The sequence below is a fragment of the Mixophyes fleayi genome, chromosome 7, assembly GCF_038048845.1.
Source record: "Mixophyes fleayi isolate aMixFle1 chromosome 7, aMixFle1.hap1, whole genome shotgun sequence".
In the NCBI taxonomy this organism is placed as follows: Eukaryota; Metazoa; Chordata; class Amphibia; order Anura; family Limnodynastidae; genus Mixophyes; species Mixophyes fleayi.
The window spans coordinates 118,980,745-118,996,061 of NC_134408.1; the positions used below are offsets into that span (position 1 = coordinate 118,980,745).

The 15,317-nt window shown below is 39.5% G+C and overlaps 1 protein-coding gene across 1 annotated transcript in view; it reads left to right on the forward strand.

Annotated features, from left to right (window-relative positions):
• Positions 1 to 15,317, forward strand: part of ZNF385B (zinc finger protein 385B) — a 433,027-nt gene that overhangs the window by 100,382 nt on the left and 317,328 nt on the right. The window lies entirely within an intron of this gene.

Below are 15,317 nucleotides of genomic sequence, written 5' to 3' on the forward strand. Positions count from 1 at the left end.
TGCAACTAGGCAGATCTATTTTGACTTTCAGCTAAAGGTCTAACTGTACACCCCGCTCTACAACATTTTGGCCTGGGTGGGCGTGATTTATTTAAAAACTTGAGATTTCCACTTTCGTAATACTTAAGTCTATTGGCTTCTATGTGCTTACCTGCAAATTTTACTAATATTATATTACTTTTTTATTTCTAGATTCTAGATTTTATGCTTTTAGTCATATATTTATAACTTCGGTAGAGTTATATTTGTTGCTGGGTGTACAATACAGTTCTGATTAGCTCTCTGATTCAAATACAGTTTTGTCCATAGAGTAGTTGTGTGTGGTACCCAAGGGCAATGCATTTAGTTAAACTTGCAGGAATAAGTGAATAAATTAAAGTCACCTCCAGGTGGAAAACCCCCTTTAACTAGACATTATAGATATATTTTTTGTTTGTTTCAAACACCTTTCCAGCTTATTGAAAGGACCCAGTCTATTATGTAAAGCAATTTGCTTTGCAATGTGGGATGTGACATTCATAACAAGGTTACTGTACATGTTGATTGATAAAATAAATCTCTTAAAAATAACTCTGTAGCCATTGTTTGCTATAGAATACAAGGCCCATTTACATACCTGCTAAGAAATGTTAACAGCTGCATATCCAACAAAAGAAGATAAATCACAGTAATGATCTCAATTGCATAATGACAAGGAAGGGTAAATGCTGTGACAAATCGGAACTCACATTTAAATAGCTTCTCAGTATAGTATTTAAATTCATTGGATGACAGTTTCCAAATATGGAAGTACTTGCTGGATTTTTTTTTTTGTGCTGAAATATATGAGTTTATTTAACCAGATTTCACCAAGGTTTCAGATAGCCCTCCTCTGTTTTATAACAATGCTACTTACATTAGAAACCAACCTAACATGTAAAGCTGGGTACACACTACACGGTTTTCGTCCAATAATCGGCTAAATCAGCCAACATACGATCGCTCGTTCAAAAGTCGGGTCAGTGTGTGCAGTGACACGATGGTCGAAAGTCTGCCCAAATGGACGATTGTCGCCTCATTTGGTTGGTCGTACCGTTTAATATTTTCGTTCCAATCTCGTTTCCATTGTGTAGTGTGTATAAACGTCCGACCGATCCACAACAGTGAGTACGAAATTACAGTCATTGCTCACGACAACATGGCTGTAAAAAATCGCTAAAGGGACGTCCGCTCTTCCCTTTATCGCCCTAAACAAGGCTAGTGTGTATGCAGTCCATGGACCGAGCGATCGGAACATCGATCGCATGTAAAATCGATCGGCATAAAAAGTTGGTGGAAAATTCTGTAGTGTGTACCTAGCTTAAGTGGTCACGTTATGTGAGAACAAATGAACTAGCAAGAGATAACAGAGACCCAAAGATAATAAAAAGAGCAACCAAGAAATTAAATAAAAGCAGTGCAATCAACTATGAACATAATCAAATAGAAATCCTTAAGCGCTGTAATGAATGACAAAAGCAATTATATTACGGCAAGTAAAAAAAGTACAATTTAAGCCCTTTAAAATATTTAATCAACACATTACAGTGGTCTAATGAAAACATCAAATGTGGAGAAAGACCAGGGGTAAGTCACAATGAAACAGTATGAGTTTGGATCCCTTACAGTACAAACCACAAATGAATGCACTTTGTGCTATTGAATTCAAGAGAGGTCAAGATGGGCAGTTGCAGAACGCCATCAAGATCAATGAATGTACTGCTCTTAAGCATATTGGCAGCACAATTGTATCAAATTCTAATCACTGCATGAAAAACATGACCCTAGGCGTGCAGAGTGCCAAAGTGCGGACACGCGTTGACTTGAAAATGATTTTAATATGTGCTGATATCCAAGTGTAACATGCCTACAAAAGTAAAAGGGTGTACATTCAAAAAGTTAATTTCACCGTCAAAATAGTGACTTCTGCCAGATATACATTACAACATGGTACCTGTAAGATTTAGTATGGAAAATCAAGCAAGTCCTGCCCTCCTGTAGAGTAATATTGTTTACTTTGGTTGCTATAGGTAATAGAGACTGCTATGCAACCTTGAGATTGTCCGATCCAAACTCCTATATTTCAAACTCTATTTTGTGTTGCCTTCTCTGCAGGTGTTAGCTGGTGAAACAAGCAGATTGGTGATGATGTCACACAGGAGAAACAGATAGTGTTTCGTTCCGCAACTAGATGAATGTTTGCAATTAATTAAGTTGGTTGCAGATTACTGCCTCAATCATTGGACATATTGGTCAATAGAATGGCCTTTCTGTTGTGTAGAGGTCACAAGAATGCTCTCTGAATTATAAAATAAACACTAGAATTGTCTATGTATTGTATAGAGTTCACAAGAATGCTCTCTGAATTGTAAAATGAACACTAGAAATGTCTATGTATTGTATAGAGGTCACAAGAACGGTCTACGAATTATAAAATGTACACTAGAATAATGAACTTGTATAATGGTCACAAGAATGGTCTCTGAATTATAAAATGAACACTAGAATTGTCTATGTATTGTATAGAGGTCACAAGAACAGTATACGAATTATAAAATGAACACTAGAATAATGAACTTGTATAATGGTCACAAGAATGGTCTCTGAATTATAGCATGAACACTAGAATTGTCTATGTATTGTATAGAGGTCACAAAAATGCTTTCTGGATTATAAAATTAACACTAGAATTGTCTATGCGTTATATAGAGATCACTAGAATGCTCTCTGAATTGTAAAATGAACACTAGAATTGTCTATGTATTGCATAGAGGTCACTAGAATGCTCTTAATATTATATGGATGTTAACAGGATGCTCTTTGTATTGTATATCTATTACTAGATTACTATCTGTATTGTAAACTGATCAATAAAATAGGCTCTGCATTAAACACTGGTCAGATGGGGCTGCATGGTGTTTGATCATAGCCCTTACTTGTATATTTTAATGGCTGTGCAAACCGTGCCACATTAGACAAACCATTCCCACATGGCATTGCCACTCCCCAGTTGCAGTGTGCTGCTACAAGAACCAGGATAAGATACTTATGGTTTCCTTACAGGCCAACAGTTTCTAGCTCTTCACTTTGTGGAAACACATAGTTCTCCATACAGCTGATCACAAAACACTGTTAAGGAAAGGATGTTGAGTCCAGGTTCAGCAGTGTATCATATTATGTGGAACTTGCTAGCCTTGTATTTGCCCTTGACTGATAAGTCAAACTTTCGTTACCTGATATATGAGATATGCAAACTCATTGCAATGTCAGAATCAGCAGTAAAAATATTTTTCACTGCAGGAATAGGATAGAAGTGTAGGTCACTATAAAGGTCAGCCATACCACACAGAGATTAATCTAACTGTAAGTGTTTTAAACATTACTTCAACTGTGAAGCTGCCACTTCGCATAGCTGTCATTAATCAACTTATACAGCACAATAAGTGAACACTGAGGTTATACTGAAGCACTTTATCTGTGATAGGAAACCCTTGATTTCTTAGAAAACAACAGGGGCTGTGTTCATCTCTGTTTACTTGCATAGTGGGGGCCCCAAAAATTGTCCGTGGCACAAGTTGATTTAACTGTAAAAACACACTGCTAGGTTAAAGCAGCAATCCCACATTGACATTATTTGCTTTGTTTTTTTCTTTAAATAACAAGTACCTTGTAAGCATGCATCTGATTTTCTTAGCTGTCCTCCTACAAAGCCTTATCTCCTTTTCAAAATCTCTCTGGAGGGAAGACAGGTAAGGCCGCCAGTCACACTCACAAACTCTCAGCTGGAAAGCATTACTGACTTCTCAGTTTTGTGTTGCGTGTAGGAAGCCTCTGTGGTCATGTGATGACAGAGAGGGGAGAAGGAGGGGGGAGTCTATTGCAATGCACAAGCAGACTAAGCTCAGAGGGGAGTTCCGTAGCCTCTCTGCTCACTACATCATGTGCCATGTGAGTGTGGTTGCCATGGTAGTCACATGACACTGCAAGCTGTAGTCTATGAATCATTAGTAGCAGCCCAAAGAAACAAACCAAGGAAATGTTTACTACCAAGTTTCTTCTTATTTAATAGAAAGAACTTCCTCAGACCATCGGCACATTTACTCTTTATTCTCTTTTCACATATTTGGTTATGTCTGTTGATTGATGGTTTATCTTATTTCATTTCATATTTTTCTTTTCATGTATGTCTTAATCATAGAATACAAGCCATTAATCTGTAAATCATAGATATTACTAACATATGGTCTTTTAATAATTCATACATTAGAATTATTATACAATTATGTTTAGTATGGCCGCAGTTCTTTCTATTATATAAGTGTTTTAATCCCGGAGGGATACTTTGTGAATTTTTGATGCTCTACTAAACCGTGAGTTTTGAGGTTTGCCCGCGGTTTATCTTAATTTATTCACATCAAGTTTATTCTTATTGCCAGACACAGTGATTCATATTTTTTTAAAAAAAAATAAAATAACACACCTATTGTTTTCATAGCGTTGCTGCTTTAATTGCCTTCGGACTAAATTAACCCTGGTGAGAAAATAAAGTGCAAACTCTACCGGGACAGAGAGTGATGGGAATGATTAAACATTCTCAGCAAATCACTCTGAAAATATTTTGACACTATTTAAATAAAGGAGAGTATTAATGATAATTTATTTTCTCACTTTATTTACTCTTTGATTGCTAAGGATAAGCGGAATATACACCCAAGACTGAAAGCGTGCTGGCCAAAAAGAGTGCAATGTGGAGGGTTCAGGATAACAAAGACTCATAAACAAGTTTCATTGCGTAATGTAAGGACAAGTATGTCCTATGTTTGTTGGCTGAGAGTACATAATAGAATTATAAGGGGGGGTTGGCTCTCAGTGTGCATCATCTGCATGGTAACAACCAATGATTAATTTATAGATGAAGCTGCACCAATACTGAGATACTAAGGGGCATATTCAATTGTCCGAAAGTCCCGCGGCGTTAAAACTATTACAGTTAATACGGTAATTTGTAGCTGGATTTCAGCTCGCGGCTCAGGGAGCTGCGAGCTGAAATCCAGCGAGTAAATTACTGTATTAACTGTTTTTCCGTGCACTATTACAGTAATAATGGTAATCGTGCGCGGACCGCTGGATTTTCGGCGTTTCCGACGACAACTGAAAACGCCCCTAAAACTAGGATGTCAAGACAGCGAGCTCTGCACAATGAAAGTAATCTTTAACTTGGCGTATAATACCATACCGCTCTTCTGGATTTGGGGATGAGTTTTAAAAGGAGAATTCCAGCCACAATTGTTTCTTCCCCGCGTCCCATAGAATTATAGGTTTGGACATTTGAATTCGATATTCAAACTGGAATATTGGTTATATATTGTTATTGTAATAAACCATTTTTTAATAGTCATCCTTTAATTAGTTATACTGTTAATTCAGGACTGGTGCAAGGTGTCGTACTGCCCTAGGCAAAGCCTCAGCCTGCCGCCCCTCCTCCCCCAATACCCACTTCTCAGCCCATCACACGCTTGACTTTTTTAAAACTAAAATATCTCCTTGTCATGAACGCCCAGCCTGTCCCAGATACAGCAGTCTGAACAGCTGGCCGTGACTGGTGTTACCTTAGTTAATTAACAATGAATACACCTTTCTGCCACCACAAAGGATTTATTATGGTGTCCTTATGTTCACCAAAACCACTTATTAAAGTTTCACACTTAAATCACATACACAGGGGCGCTCCCAGTGGGGGTTTCTGGTTCTCCAGAAACCCCTCCTCTCCGCGAAGAACAGTGTCCCCACATAGCGGCACTGTACTATGCAGCAGCCACGGACACTTCTTTGACAGCGCCGCGGCTGCTGTTCAGTGCAGTGCCGCCGAAATGGAGCTGCTCTCTCTATGTGTTTTTTTTTGGGGGGGGAAACCTCCCCTTAAAAATCCTGCGTGCGCCCCTGCATACACATTCTTTCTTGTAAGGACAGAACTGGTGCCTGTGGCTGAGAGGGGCATGAAAAACAGCTATATAAAAACAGCATATAAATGACCCAGGCACCATCCACTGCTAAATGATTAAAGCCGTGAGTTACCGGGATTCCCCTTCACAGCCTAGAAGAGGTGCTCAAAAATGTTAAACAGGTACGAAATTCAATTGTATTCTACTGATCCATGGCCACGAACATGTTTGTGGTACAAATTGACCAGATTCAAATTTGCGATTTAAAATTTGACGGTCACAGTTCGATGTTCACAGTCCATGTTCGTGGGTCTTGTTTGAGGTTTGCTGTCAACATTGCATTTAAAGTTAGTTATTATTTTTTAAACAATGTTATTGTTAATCAATATTTAAATAAGATTTTTAAATAACTGAACAGTATTTTAATGAAACAAATCTAAATGAATGGAAATATTCGAAATCTAAAATAGAAGAAAAAAATGTAAAATAGAATGCAATATTGATCATTTATTATTTTTAATGAGCTATACTAACTTTAAAAGACTATTGCTTTTTAAGATTAGGAAAATTGACAAGTTGATAATTGTACTGACCACTAGATGGTGCCAGAGTCATGTCGCATAAGACAGAAATAATCAAGAGGTAACAGAACACAGGGCTTCAACATACAGTAATGCTCTAAATTTTCTCAGATGCATTTCTATTATTAAATAACTACAAAGATGTAAAACAACATCTGTGTTCTCCATGTGTAATATATGTAATCGATCTGGACTTTCTACTGTTTCCTGTTAGCAACAAATTTTAAATTTCTTAAAGAAACTAGTAAATACAGCTGAGGTTACAGCTTCCAAATGTTATTCTTCCTCTGTTACTATTACTGACACATGCAAATACATGCATCAAATCATAAAGTTGGTCATGCCCAAATTAGCTTATAAGCTTCAGTCTAAGAAGTGTGGGAAACACTTGATAAATCAGGTGAAGGGGAAATAACAATGTCTGCTGCTAACGGAGTACCACTGGAGGCGCCTTGGTGTCCCCTTCCCCATAGGGCCAGCCTATTACTGGCATGGAGGAGCCATAGAGTCACAGCAATAAGCTGCTGGCTGCTCCTCCTCCATGGCAGCGGCTGGTACTTAGTGTGTGGGCACTTCGGGGAAATCAAAAAAACTCAGAATAATTGGCATTATGGCACTTATTCAGTGTTTTTGTTGCCCCCAAAACCTTGGCGCACTAAGCATTTGCCTAAAGTCGCCTAGAAGTAGTGTCAGCCCTTGGTAGTCGCTAATCTTAGAGTGTTTCCCAAACTCAGTCCTCAGCTACCACTGACAGTGCAGGTTTTCTATATCTCTTTGCTGGAGCACAGGTGTATTCATTACTGACTGATACATTATAATTATACCACCTGTGGATCTGTTACATGAATACACCTGTGCTCCAGCAAGGAGATATGGAAAACATGCACTGTTAGGGGTAGCTGAGGACTGGGTTTGGGAAACACTTTCTTAGAGTATGAATATGGAGGAAAAATATAAGCTTCTTCAAGGAATAGTTAAGGGTTTTGCATGCTGAGGAGTCTGATAGCCATTGTAGAGAGTTCCATAGATGAGGAGCAATACAAGAGGAGTCTTGTTTGTGGCATTTTGTCCTCTAAACGTGTGGATTTACCTGGTCAGAAAACTACATCAGTCACATATCATTATTAATTTACATCGGGGTGATGATACTTCTTGCAGCCGTAGCTGCACCTTTATGCTTAATCCTTTAAGGCAGTGTTTCCCAACGCCAGTCCTTAGGACTCCTGACAGTGCAGATTGCAGGTCAGGGGTCCTAAGGACTGGTCACAAGTGAAATAATTATACCACCTGTGGATCTTTCAAAATGTGTCAGTTAGTAATAAATACACCTGTGCTCCAGCAAAGAAATATGGAAAACATGCACTGTTAGGGGTCCCTGAGGAATGGAGTTGGGAACCAGTGCTTTAAGGGGAACTTGATATATACAGCCACCATGTGTGTGTGTGAGGGGGGCAATGTTTTTTTCTTATTTAGAAATATGGTATTGTCTTCTGATGAGATGAGCTGTGAGGACTGACTCAGTTGGGGCAAGGTGTGTGAATGAGCCTAGTTATCTAGATTATTTACCTCAGAAGGGGTGATGAAGTCACACATAGGAGGGCATGCCTTGTTTAGCAGGGAGCACTAGTGATTTTTTCTCCCTGCCAAAGGTTTTTGTTACCCATCCTTTCAGGTAGTGAATCCAGGCCTGAGTCTTTTAGACCTTTCAGGTGTACTGTAGATTAGAAATCACGTTTTAACTAATGGGATAAAAAAAAATTGAAACACATAAAAGTAACACAAGTTATCACGTCCCAATCACACTGCACTCTCAGTGACAAATAATACCCAACTTAGCATTATTTTAGAAGAACAAGAGAAAGGTGGCTGTTAATGAACAGTCCTAAAATGATAGGATTTACTTTGAAGCAGTGGTCGAAGTGGAGATTTAGAGGTGGTGGTGTGGAAAATTTAATGGGAATGTAAGTAAATGGAATTTGGTAATGTTACAATTAAAGCATATATATATATATATATATATATATATATATATATATACTTTCCCACCAGAAAAGGTTGTGCAGAGATTTTTTATAGTGGCACAAGAACCACAATAGAAAAATGGGCATGTAGAAATATGGGCATGCTCTTTGTTAAGTGCTAGGTTGACAATTAGGTGTGTTTGCACAAAAAAAATTGTACTACATGTGAATGTATTTTGCACTTCGTAAAAGGCCTTTTGTGAGGATAATTTACTAACATTGCTTAATGGTACAAGTGTGTGCACAAGCCACAGCAATCAATCAGCAATTAGCTCACATTGCCATAGATATATGTAAGATAATTAATGGTTGGTTGCTACGGTTTTAAGGCAGGTTTGCACCTTTTCAGCTATGTTATTAGTAAATAAGCCTATAAGGCGCATTTACTAACATCACATTTAGGTACAAGAATGGCACTGACCTTCAGCAGCCAATCAGCAATTAGCTTTAATCAGTCTGGAAGCTCATTAATATCATTGTGTGTGTTAAGGACAACGAATGTGACAACATATGCCTACAAATGTGACTCCATACCCATAAAAAGGGAGATATCACCCCAATTTTTGCCAGCTAACCCTCTGCCCTTTATTTGCACTTTATAAACTTGTATATGCGTAGTCATGTTGCATTATCAGGGATAACAATACATTTAAAACTAAAGTGCATACATTTGCTGTGTCAAACCTTGAATAAAGTACACACATGTAGCGTGACATGTGAACTAGCCATATAAGAAATGTGTTCTGATTCTGGATGGGCTTTTTGCATACAACCCCTAGGGAGTGTAGCTTGAATACATTCCCTTACTTTTAGTAATGTTTTAATGAGGCTGAACTTACTGTGAAACTGAAAATGTTGAACTTAGTTTAGTTGTACATGGTCATACCCAAGGGCAGGCTGGGCTGGGAGGCAGGGGGCATCTGCCCACCGGGCCAGTCCCACAGTGGGCTACCTAATGGGCCACCTGCATTTTTTTTCCTTTAAAAAGTCCCTAATAGGTTGCTGAGTCAGATCTTGCCCTCCGACCCTAAAATGTGCCAGCTCTCCCCTGGTCATACCCCTCTAATCATAAAGTAGTTCATTTAGTGCTATCAATATTGGAACTTTGTTTTTGAACATTCTACTACAGAGATATCACGTCGTCTGTCAGGGAGCTTAGAAAAGGTGTCTTCTGTCAGAGCCTCTGATATTTTTAGAGATCTCTCAGTCAATCTCTGAAACCCGAATAAACATGAGCAGAGTATGACGGGATGGATGTTAAAGGTGAGAGGTTGGAATTTTACCACACTTGACATTTATTCATAAAAGTCAATTAGAAAAATTATCCATTTAATAATGTCCATGACAGCTCCAGTAAAAACAGTTCAAACATATCTGGATGACTCAAAATTAGTGCATATAACTTTATCCTGGATCACGGACCTCTTGGATAATCTAGAGCAAGTAATTAACGTACCCCAAAAAAGGCTTTTTAACACTTATTTGTAATATACAAATATATTATGTTATATACAAATGTGTTATGTTATATACAACTTATTTTCATTTAAAGCAATATTGATTTTCCTTTATATTGATAGATGGATTTAGGAAGAGTAATACTTACATTTATATATAAGATATTTATATATTTACCTACTTTTATTGGTCAATGCATACATATGTCTGCACACACAGCAAGCACACTATGTTCCATCTGGGGCAACACGGTGGCTTAGTGGTTAGCACTTCTGCCTCACAGCACTGGGGTCATGAGTTCGATTCCCGACCATGGCCTTATTTGTGTGGAGTGTGTATGTTCTCCCAGTGTTTGCGTAGGTTTCCTCCCACACTCCAAAACCATACTGGTAGGTTAATTGGCTGCTATTTAATTGACCCTAGTCTCCCTGTGTGTGTATGTTAGGGAATTTAGGCTGTAAGCTCCAATGGGGCAGGGATTGATGAATGAGTTCTCTGTACAGCACTGCGGAATTAGTGGCGCCATATAAATAGATGATGATGATCTAAACAATATACTCATTGTGGGTTAGAAGGTGGGTCTCCACAGCACATGGAATAAAAATGTCACCAGTAGCTGAAAATATTACCAGAATACAGGGATCTATTTATTAAACTGAGAAAAGCTCAACTGACACAATAACTTGCCAGGTCTCGTCAGTGATAGCTTCCCCATGCAAACATTATCGCAACCCTTGTATGGGGAAGCTGTCACTGATGAGACCTGGCAAGTTTCTCTTTCGCCGTCTCAGGGTGAGCTTTCAGTTCCACTGCGCATGAGCTAATCAGCTAGCAGGGATACGAATGCACATATCCACCAAGACTGGCCCAGAAAACTGGCAAGTTAAGTCTTACTGCTGCCGACCAGTATCACTCAGCAGGCCCGGTGACATTTATTAATAAATTGCAGCAATAACTGATTTTCTCTGGCTGCGATAATCTGGATAGAAAATCAGCTTTGTTGCAGCAGAATGATAAATAGACCAGACAGTCTGCTATTACAGCTTGTAATATATAGATCATTCTTTTAAACTTTTCTGTTTTCTGTTATGTTACTGCTTATTCACTCTCACTCATGTTTTAAATACCTCCTGACCGTAAGGGAACATCAAGGTAAGTCATTCTATGCAAAATCATGAATGCTTGACACATGCGCAATCTCTACTCCTGCCAGCTGTTTTAAATATGCTCTTCCGCAAAACAAAATCTTGTTTTTGAGTATATAGCATGTGATAAAGCACGTTACTGTGGTTACCACACAACATTTAGGAACACCAGAGACTGCCCAGATACACCTATTCATCTTGTGTTAAATATACTTGGTGCACATCTCACATGACACAGCACAACGAGATAGAAAAATGTATGAAAAATGGTTTAAAGGAAAATGACACTGCCTATAGCAACTAATAGCGATATGGTCAATAGCAACTAATCAGACGTTCGCTTTCATTTTAAAAGTTGCAGTATAAATATGACTGTTAGAATCTCTTAGCTGTTACTGGGGACATCTCCCTTTTCCCTTCCTTTAGTTTCCATGCAGTAAAAGAATATGCACTTTGTTGTGTGCTTTTGTACCTGCGTGTTTTATATATAGACATATGTGAATTACCCAGCTTGAAACTGATCTGAGATTGAATAACGAACCCTTTGCATTAGGGGACAGCTGGTAAATTTTAACCCAGGGAGCAAGACTCGCCTCAGCAGCCTATTTTAAAGGAAATAAAATGGAGGTGGCCCAGTGCCCAGCCCAAGGTAGCCCACTATGGGACCGGTCCGGGGAGCAGATGCCCCCCCCTGCCCCAGCCCAACCAGCCCCTGCTTTGCATCCACTAGATGTGGGTAACCCATATACTGTAGGTGTAAACAAAGCAAAATAACGAGCAATGGCTTCCAACAAACAAATCACTCTTTTTATCATTGTAATAAAGACAATAGTTTATCCAGCCTGGTAAATACCACTGACCTTAAGGACTCCTGAGGAAGCACCTATGTGATCAATCTGTCCGATTTACTGCCTGACCCAGAAAGTCAGCTTTATTGAAGTGTTCTAAAATACTTTTTATATGGAAAAGTAAAACTGTCTTTTAAAGTGTTATGACTGTCTTGTCGCTATTCAATAACGATTGTCCACTTCCAGTGATGTGGTTCCAAAGCACAAAGTGATTTAATAGCAAAAAGTAGCATAGTAACAATCCAAATAAAATAAGTACAGCCGTTACTTAGCAGGCTCCCTGGATCCAGTATACAGCATTCAATTCAGAAGTCTGTGGTCAAAGTGACTGACTACTGGTCCCAAAGCTCCTGCTTATATACAGTGAGTGATACAGTGAACACAATACAGATGATGTGTCTTGCTTTCATAGGTTCTGGCTTCAGGAAGGTCCAGTGTAATGCAGGTCATTCACCAGTTCAATCGATGCCATCCAGGGGTGGGCTTGGCTCTCCAGAAGATGCATACTTAATTTTCCCGCCAAGAACTAATTTAAACTGGTCTATTAGCATTACACAGACAATATCATTCTAATCATTTATTCCCTATCACCAATAACTAGCATACGCAATGTGCGATCCTTTCGGCGAATGAACCGGACGTCTGCGGATAAATAGGGGATTAGAATGATACTAAACATGATATGTTTCCTGCGACCTGAACCTTAGATCTCACTAACGTGTTTATAACTTTATAATATTTCACCATAAACTCTGCTACATTTCAATACAAATAACTGTGTTGCAACTACTTGTAATATGAGCTATTTACAATTGTAGGTGTTTGTGCGAATGCGTGTATGAGGGTTTGCCACGTGTTGCGGTTTATTACGCTCCTCCACGCCGTAGCGTACTAGTCGCATAATTTTGAACAAAGACAATCGGATTGTTAGATATTAACTTGAAATGACTATATCCTATTATCTCACTTCGACAAAAGTTAAAGGCAAAGTCCATTTTTACTATCGATTTACTATATTGTTTCCCATGGCCAATCTAATATATCTTTTAATACAACCCCCCACCTAACTCTTTCACTTTCCCAGTCACAGGTAATGACAGACATAGACAATCAGCAATCCTTGTATACTATACAGATATTTGGTTTATTCACACTGACATTTTTAATTCTCTGGTGTTGTGGATGGCAGGGTAGCAGTTTAGACGGGGTAAGTAGATTTGCTTGTATGGCAACCAGGAAGAAGCTTGACCGTTGCCTAGAATATTACAGATACCAATAGCTACTTATAACGTGAAAAGTAAATTTGTTGGGTTGTACTAGAAGATACAGTAGGTAGACTTTGGGAAGTAAGATAGTAAAACATTAGTAAAAGTGGATTTAGCTTCTGATGCCATCATGGGCAGAGTATCCAAGGGCTGCTGTACATGCTGCATTGGAAATAGCGTTGCTTTATCTCCTACGATTCAAGATAGCAAATATAATGTCAATTTTCCATGGTTGTGCAGTCAGTTCCTTTTTTTTCTTATTTAAATATCAAACTTGTAAAGTTTACATTTTGTTTGTGGTTTGAGCCTTACAAGATGCAGAAATCCCAGTAATATAACCTTGGTGCCACCGACTTCTTCAATCCACCAGTAAGGATACAAGGAACGTTTATCTTCACACATAGAAGCAGCACCAATGTAACCACATGAAACAGTGGAACTTGTGCTCATCCACAGTTTCTATCTGTCATAACTAACGCCCACGTGTTAATGTTATTAGTAACTCTTAAAGTAAAGCAAGTTGTATTTTTATATTCATTGGACGTTTAAGATTGTGAAATCTCTATCAAATCTCAAAAATATTATTCATTCAAAGGGGGATCTTTCCTGATTCAAGTACAGAATACTAAAAGGATTTGTATTTTTTATAATCCATGGCAGCGATTCTGTACAGTTCCCTCCCGTCCTCCTCATCCACTCCCGCGGATCCGTGTGAACGGGCGTGGGAGCAGGATCTCGGAGTAGAGCTGGACAAGGAGGGGTGGTTGCTTATTTGGGTAGCGGGGTCTTCCATCATTCCATCAGTACAGTCATTTGAGAAAATACTTACAAAATTTACACTAGATGGATGGCACATGGTTCCTACGAGATTTTACTCTCTTTATCCCCACACCACCGATCTTTGTTGGCGCAATTGTGGATCAGTTGGCCCCTTCCTCCATATATGGTGGGACTGTCCACTGGTATCTAGATTTTTGGACAATGTCTTACTCTTGATTAATCAGGTTACTACAATTCAGGGGTCAAATAACCTGTTATCTGTGCTCTTATGCTCTTAGAAACCATAGGGGTTTCTAAATCATGCAATAAGCTTATCCGCCACATATACATAAACGCAGCTAAACTTCAGATAGCTAATGACTGAATGAAGAAAGTCTTACTGCCCTCTAGAGCTGCTGTTCTGAACAGAATCTGGCACACTGCCTCCATGGAATATGTGACAAGCCTCCTCCATGATACTGTATCTGCTCTTTATAAAGTTTGGCGCCCATGGTAGTCCTATAATGGCGGCAGCATGCCTGGCATGCTCTAAGTCTCTTGTGCTTCCACCTTCTTTGTCTTCATCTTTGACTCTCTTTTCTACCCATCCGTGTTACTCTCCACTTTTACTCTTTTCAACACTATATCTACTTCTTCCTGTCCACCCTCCCTCTCACCTGACACTCCCCCTTTTATTTCGTATAGGGATGGTAGGCCCCTGAAAAGGGACATGCCCCCCTAACAATAGTTCCCACCATCCCAGTGGCGGATCCGGGGGGGGGGGGGGGGGGGGGGGGGGGGGTGGGCGATCAGGGCGATCGCCCCCCCTAGCAGGGTCTTGCTGCCGGCGGCTGCACACTGTGCAGGTCCGTTCAGCAGTGACACTGTGCTGCCCGGCTGCTCGGATTGTGTTTTCAGAGCAGCGGGGCAGCACACTGTCACTGCCGAGCGGACCTGCACATACTGTGCAGCCGCCGGCAGCCTTAGAAATTAGAAAGGGGTGGGGCCTAAATCGCCTCCCCCCTAAAATCGCCCGGGGTATAGCAATAATCTGGATCCATCACCATCCCCATTCACCCACTCCCCCCCTGCTCCCCCGTCCTCAAACTCCTTAGTAAAAAATCCAGCAATCTTTCTCACCTCTCCTATGTCCCCAACTCTACAAGGTCTCTCTATTTTTGCTGTATAGTTCTTTTCATTAAATAATTATGCTGGAACATTAGCTCCTAGCACTTATCAGGGATATACAGTGTACTGTTTCTAACATTATTTACTATTTA